Here is an 8,084-nt window from a genome sequence, read left to right on the forward strand (position 1 = left end):
TCACTGCAGTCAGAAAACTCTTATTAACTCTTTAGTATTCATTGATCCAACAAAAATCTCTAACTCAATAGTCTAAGGATAATAACAGATAACTTCATTTAAGGGCACACCCATGTTTTCATTAATATATATGTTATCATGTCAATTAAATTCTAACATGGGATATAAAAGGAAACGATAAGAAATTAATAGCCCAGAAGGAAAATTCCTTTTAAGTCCCTGTTTTGAAACAGGCACAAAACAGAGATTTGAATAATAGTCTCCTACATTACCTATGAGTGTGGTGGCCATTAAATCTAGTCTGAAAGTTTATGCAATTTGCCTCTCTCTATTGTTTTGATCAAGGAAACTGTTCTTGTCATTAAACCTAACAGTTTTGACAAGTTTCCATTCTGGCAAATCTGTAATTTCTGGTGGAAAATATTCTATCCAAAATTTCCTAAACAGATCAAAGTCTTATAATCTTCAGTAACAACCTATTCAGTATCAAGAACCTCCCTGCTAATTTTCAGTTAAAAAGTTGAGAACTTTATATAAATTGTAAAAAGTATTAGACAAAAGATATATATAAAAGGTCATAATTTTTTAAGAATGGAAAAAATGTCTTTCACGGTTTCAATTTTTTCACAGATAACTTGATAAGAAAAAAGTCAAAGTTTCAAAATGTAAACTGTTCACGGGAAGAATTCAAGTCAAAAACATGAAAATTTATTATATGTAAATAGTAAATAAAGGCAATTAAAATATTTCAAATGGAAGAGCAGATCAATACCATGCAGAATGTTAAATATGCATGTCAATAACCTAATTTTTTGAGAAAATCTCTCTCAATTCCTCTGCACAGGATATTTTATTCAGGATAAAAATCTATACGTAAAAAATCAAAAAAAATCCTTTTCTGTTATGTCAATAATATATCCAAGATAATAGTTTCCATTTTTGTAAGAAGAATTACAAATCACCACCTCTATTGTTGCAACTTGTACCTTAAACTTTCAAGAATCAAAAATCTCTCTGCTATATTAAAGGAAAATTGGTTTCCAAATATTGTTCTACATTATATTCATTGTTTTCAGTTTTACAATATTTAAAAATGAGATATTAAACTCCAGTTATGTAACTGCCCCCCTACTTTAACACCCAATAGTCAATAAATGTCTCTTGTACCTTATTAAAGCATTTGCAAAACAGGTGATTTTCAGGAGGTAAATCAACAGTGTTACCTGATCTTTAATCAATGCCTATGAGCTAAGCCAGTGTGACAAAATAAAATGGCCCATTGCAACGTAATTTTAAATACATGAAAAAGCATTTGGAAATTGGCCAATTAATTTCCTGAGAAACTGAAGGAGTGAAGAAATCTTCTGTATTTTCCAATATACTTACAGAATTTAATGTCTCCCTGTAGCGAGACACAGCACCATGTCTTCTCACAAATCTACGTAGGCTATATTTCATTCCTGACAGGGGAAAAAAAAAAAAAAAGCAGCTAGATCTTCCTGTGCTCAGTCATCTTAGCCAAACTATTTTTTCTTTTTTCATTACAGCAGTAGTAACACCTTGTGGCTTCCTTATCAATAACTGGAGTCTGATAAACCAGGTTAACAGTGAAGCATCCCCTTATTCAGTAAATCTGTTACTGTTAGTATACCAATATACAAGGCTCTATTAATTAAAAACAGTCAGGGAATTTTTGGATATTCTTTCATAATCTATTTGAAAACGTTTTTCTTCTTGGAGTTGCACAGTTGAGAGTAATCTTCCCCAATCCTACTTTTGGTCCATTTTTTTTTAAGATGTGTTAGGACCGTCTTAGCTTCCCCTTGAAGCTTCTGTTATTTCAAAATATATATGTATCTTGAAAGAGATTTCTTTATTTATATAAAATGAATGTTTATTTATATAAAATGAATAAAACAAGCAGCAAACATTTTTGTTGTTACCACCCTTTTTGTTTGTAATTTTTTTTTTGTCAATTCTGCTAAGGAGATGGAGTGATTTCTGTGTCATGTTTCCTGCTTTATCTGTCTCCACTGGAGTATTTGGCTTGCTTACCTAAGTAGCTTTTGTATACTCTCTGCCTGTGACTATAATGATTGAAATTTACCTACTGAGTTGTTTCTCTGTCTCTGTGCAGAATCTCCTTTTTGTCCCCCATAGCACTGAAAAAAAGACAAAGGATTTGCTGTGTTCTATTTATCAAGGCTGTTCTTGAAATCTGGTGAAACTCCAGGTAGTTCCCTGGAACCAGAAACCTAGCTGCTATTTTGTTTCATTGCAGTTTTGCTTTAAGACACTTCACATATTTGCAGTTTCGTTAAATTCAAATGTTGAATGCAATTGTTATTTGGATTGCAGGGTAGATGGACTCCATCCTGGAGGTAAGAGGATTTGGATTTTGACAAGAACAAATCATTGCAATTCAGTATGAATACATTTAGTTCCAAGCAGTCTTTGGCACACACAGTCAGTGAAAAATGCTATGGTAATCAATGTTATTTATTTAAGAACCCAGGATATACATGGGAGCATACAAACGTACTTTGAGGGCACTGATGCATGCAGAAAGGACAGAGAAAGAGCATTCTGCCCAGAAAAAAAGCTGCTTCGAGGTACTGTTTTTCATGATTGGCTGATCTGGGTGTTTTTTCATCCCTGTGTTGCATTGGTTGGCGCCAAAGAACAGGGATGAAGGACTGAGTTTTGCTTTTTTTTTTTTTCCCCCCACCATTTAGAATTTGATAAGCTGTACTGGTAAGTGTCACTGAATGCTATTCCCGAATGTTGTTTTTCAGACTGGCAATACGTTAGTTCTATATAACATGGAAAAATTACAAATATTTTGCCTAAAATTACTAACAATCCTTGTGGACTCAGTCCTACTATGAACAGTACATATGAACTTTGCACCTACTACAGTACCCTTCACTTAGAACCCACCATACTGTATCTCAGCCTTCTGTTCAGTACTTAAACAACTCTAGTTCTTGAACTTACATACATTTCAACATTTATGTAATTCTTTCAGGTTGTTTGGTTTGTTTTGTTTGTTTGTTTGTTTGTTTGTTTTTTCCCAATAATCATTATCTAGTTTTCTCAGAGGGTACTCAGACTGCACATTATAAGTTTATGAAATTTTCTTAAAAATGGTCATTCATATATATTTAATTCTATTTTTTGTGGATTTTTTTTTTGGTTTTGTTGTGTGGGTGTTTTTACTGACAACATGTTAAGATCTGGATAACATATAAGAATGTCAAGGATTTTGTCTAAAATAATTGTCTATATGAACACAGGCACTGAGACAGACAAATGAGGTTTTTCTTCAATTTGTATTTAATAACTAACTTTCTGAGGATGATATCCTCTATTTAAAATCAGAAATTTGCTTTGTACTGAAATTACGGGAGTATATCTGTTTAAGTAATGGGTATCAAAAACTTGAATTACAACTTAAGTCTTTAGCTTTATTTTTTCCTGAGAGGCAATAATTTTCAACAGTTTTCACTGTTGATGATCACCACTAATGTGGGATCACAGCAGGGATTTTATAATACTAGATAAACTAGATAAACCACACACATTCAAACACACAAACACACACACACACACACTCTTCATTTACTGTTTATGGCTTTGAACTTTCAACAAAATGACTTTAAAAATAAAAGAACATTAACATTTCCCCTTTTACATCTCATTGTATTATGGCAACAGAGAACGTATGTGTGACAAAAATCACAAAATCACAGAATTGTCTAGGTTGGAAAAGACCTGGAAGATCATCCAGTCTAACCATTAACCAAACACTGACAGTTCCCAACTACACCATATCTCTAAGCGTTGTGTCAACCTGACAAACACCTCCAGGGATGGGGACTCCACCACCTCCCTGGGAAGCCCATTCCAACACCTAACAACCCCTTCTGGAAAAAAATGCTTCCTAATACCTAGTCTAAACTGTCCCTGGTAATATTTGAGGCATTACCTCTTGTCCTATTGCTTGTTACTTGGTTAAAGAGAATCATCTCCAGCTCCCTGCAACCTCCTTTCAGGGAGCTGTAGAGGGCGATGAGGTCTCCCCTCAGCCTCCTCTTCTCCAGACTAAACACCCCCAGTTCCCTCAGCCGCTCCCCGTACGACCTGTGCTCCAGACCCTGCACCAGCTTCGTTGCCCTTCTCTGGACACACTCGAGTCATTCAATGTCCTTTTTGTAGTGAGGGGCCCAAAACTGAACACAGGAATCGAGGGGCGGCCTCACCAGTGCCGAGTCCAGGGGTCAGATCCCTTCCCTGTCCCTGCTGGCCACGCTATTGCTGACACAAGCCAGGATGCCATTGGCCTTCTTGGCCACCCGGGCACACTGCTGGCTCCTGTTCAGCCGGCTATCAATCACCCCCCCAGGTCCCTCTTTGACTGGCAGCTGTCCAGCCACTCCTCCCCAAGCCTGTAGCGCTGCTGGGGGTTGTTGTGGCCCAAGGGCAGCCCCCGGCATTTGGCCTTATGGAAACTCCTCCAGTTGGCCTCAGCCCATGGCTCCAGCCTGTCCAGGTCTCTCTGCAGAGCCTCCCTACCCTCGAGCAGATCAACACTCCCACCCAACTTGGGGTCATCTGCAAACTGACTGAGGGTGCACTCGATCCCCTCGTCTAGATCATCAATAAAGATGTTAAACAGGAGTGGCCCCAAAACCGAGCCCTGGGGGACACCACTTGTGACCGTTCGCCAGCTGGATTTAACTCCATTCACCACAACTCTCTGGGCCCAGTCATCCAGCCAGTTTTAACTCAGTGAAGTGTGCGATTGTCCAAACCTCAAGCAGTCATTTATGCCAGGAGAATGCTTTGGGAAACGGTGTCAAAGGCCTTGTTAAAGTCGAGGTAAATTACATCCACAGCCTTTCCCTCATCTAATAAGCAGTTCATAGAAGGAGATCAGGTTTGTCAGGCAGGACCTGCCTTTCATAAACCCATGCTGACTGGGCCTGAGCATCTGGTTGTTCCTCATGTGTTGCATGATGGTGATGCTGCTCCATCAGCTTCCTGGGTACCGAAGTCAAGCTGACAGGCCTGTAACTTCCCAGATATCCTTCCGACCCTTCTTATAGATGCGTGTCACACTGGCCAATTTCCAATCTGTCAGGACCTTCCCGGTCAGCCAGGACTGCTGGTAAATGATGGAAAGCAGCTTGGCGAGCACCCCAGCCAGCTCCTTCAGCACCCTCGGGTGTATCCCATCTAGTCCCATAGACTTGTGTGTGTCTGTGTGATGCAGCAGGTCACTGACTGTCTTCTCCTGGATTGCAGAGCACTCATTATCCCAGTTTCTTCTGGCTGAGGAGGCTGGATTCCCTCAGAACAACTAGTCTTGTTATTAAAGACTGAGGTCAAGAAGGCATTAAGGACCTCAGCCTTCTCATCACTTGTTACCAAATTTCCTCCTGCATCTAGTAGGGAATGGAGACTCTCCCTGGACTTTCTTTTGCTAATGACATACTTATAGAAACTTTTCTTGTTATCCTTGATTGCAGAGGCCAAATTAATTTCCAGTTGGGCTTTAACCCTTCTGATTTCCACCCTGCATAGCCTCACAGCCTCTTTGCAATCACTGTGAATGGTTAGTCCCTTCTTCCAAAGGCTGTAATCTCTCCTTTTCTCCTTGAGTTGCAGCCAAAGCTCCCTGTTCAGCCAGGGTGGTCTTCTCTGGCGTCAGCTTCTCTTAGAGCACCTGGGGACAGCCTGCTCCTGAGCTATTAACACTTCCTTCTTAAAGATCGCCCAGCCTTCCTGGGCCCCTATACCCTTCAGGAGAGTCTCCCAGAGGATCCTTTCAAACTGGTGCCTAAACAAGACAAAGTCAGACCTTCTGAAGTCCAGGAAGTCAGTCCTGCTTAGCTCTCTCCTGACCTCTCTAAGAACAGAGAACTCTATTATTTCATGATCACTGCACATTGGCAACTCACGTCCAATTTTTTGCCCACCAGTATCCCCAAGTCCTTCTCCATGGGGCTGCTCTCAATCCATTCATCCCCCAGTCTATATTTCTACTGCCAATTGTCCCAACTCAGGTGCAGGACCTTGTACTTGGCTTTGTTGAACTTCATGAGGCTTTCATGGTTCCACCTCTCAAGCCTGCCAAGGTCCCCCTGGATGGCACATCCCTTCCCTCCAGCATGTAGAATGCACCACACAGCTCGGTGTCATCAGCAAACTTGCTGAAGGTGCACTTAATCCCTCTATGTAACTGATGAAGATATTATATAGTATTTCTCCCAGAACAGACCCTTGTGGGACATAATTCATTGCTGATTTCCACTTGGACATCATGCCATTGACTGTAACTCTTTAGACATGGCCATCCAGCCAGTTCCTTATCCATCTAACAGTCCATCCATCAAACCCATATCTCTCTAATTTAGTGGCAGGAATGTTCTGGGGGAACTGTATCAAAGACTTTACAGAAGTCCAGATAGATGACACTCATAGCTTTTCCCTTGTTCACTGACGCAGTTACTCCATCATAGAAGGCCATTTAGATTAGTCAGGTATGATTTATGCTACAAATGCTCATGCTACAAATGATTCTGGAAAGATAAAGCAAGTGTTGAAAAGGAATGAATAACTTAAGCTAATTAATTGCTAATCATTACAACTCCTTGGATTTTGTCTCACCCTTCCTAAGAAGCTTCATAGAGTTTTTGAAAAGCTAAGAGTTCTTCTGATATTTCCAAAGCCCTGCTCACCCTCACACTGATTTTTGATTTTTTAAAAGTTGTGAAAAGCAGTGCTGGGGATAGAAATTATTCAAAAGTCTACGGAGATCAGTGAAAATGATTCTGTAGACTGGACTGGGAAATACTTAGGATCCTCAGTAAGCCTCAACTTGTTCCAAAAAGCCTGCATTTTTAACCTCAGTAGTGGTTTCTACTTATTCACATATTAAGCACATGGACATCTTTCATGAAAATAACATTTCAAGTAATCATCTCCTTACTTTGTATCTGTGAAAACAAACATTTCATCTGAAATCTTATTTCACTGCAGTCAGAAAACTCTTATTAACTCTTTAGTATTCATTGATCCAACAAAAATCTCTAACTCAATAGTCTAAGGATAATAACAGATAACTTCATTTAAGGGCACACCCATGTTTTCATTAATATATATGTTATCATGTCAATTAAATTCTAACATGGGATATAAAAGGAAACGATAAGAAATTAATAGCCCAGAAGGAAAATTCCTTTTAAGTCCCTGTTTTGAAACAGGCACAAAACAGAGATTTGAATAATAGTCTCCTACATTACCTATGAGTGTGGTGGCCATTAAATCTAGTCTGAAAGTTTATGCAATTTGCCTCTCTCTATTGTTTTGATCAAGGAAACTGTTCTTGTCATTAAACCTAACAGTTTTGACAAGTTTCCATTCTGGCAAATCTGTAATTTCTGGTGGAAAATATTCTATCCAAAATTTCCTAAACAGATCAAAGTCTTATAATCTTCAGTAACAACCTATTCAGTATCAAGAACCTCCCTGCTAATTTTCAGTTAAAAAGTTGAGAACTTTATATAAATTGTAAAAAGTATTAGACAAAAGATATATATAAAAGGTCATAATTTTTTAAGAATGGAAAAAATGTCTTTCACGGTTTCAATTTTTTTCACAGATAACTTGATAAGAAAAAAGTCAAAGTTTCAAAATGTAAACTGTTCACGGGAAGAATTCAAGTCAAAAACATGAAAATTTATTATATGTAAATAGTAAATAAAGGCAATTAAAATATTTCAAATGGAAGAGCAGATCAATACCATGCAGAATGTTAAATATGCATGTCAATAACCTAATTTTTTGAGAAAATCTCTCTCAATTCCTCTGCACAGGATATTTTATTCAGGATAAAAATCTATACGTAAAAAATCAAAAAAAATCCTTTTCTGTTATGTCAATAATATATCCAAGATAATAGTTTCCATTTTTGTAAGAAGAATTACAAATCACCACCTCTATTGTTGCAACTTGTACCTTAAACTTTCAAGAATCAAAAATCTCTCTGCTATATTAAAGGAAAATTGGTTTCCAAATAT

The sequence above is a fragment of the Athene cunicularia genome, assembly GCF_003259725.1.
Source record: "Athene cunicularia isolate RWA chromosome 1 unlocalized genomic scaffold, athCun1 chr1_part2, whole genome shotgun sequence".
Taxonomy (NCBI): domain Eukaryota; kingdom Metazoa; phylum Chordata; class Aves; order Strigiformes; family Strigidae; genus Athene; species Athene cunicularia.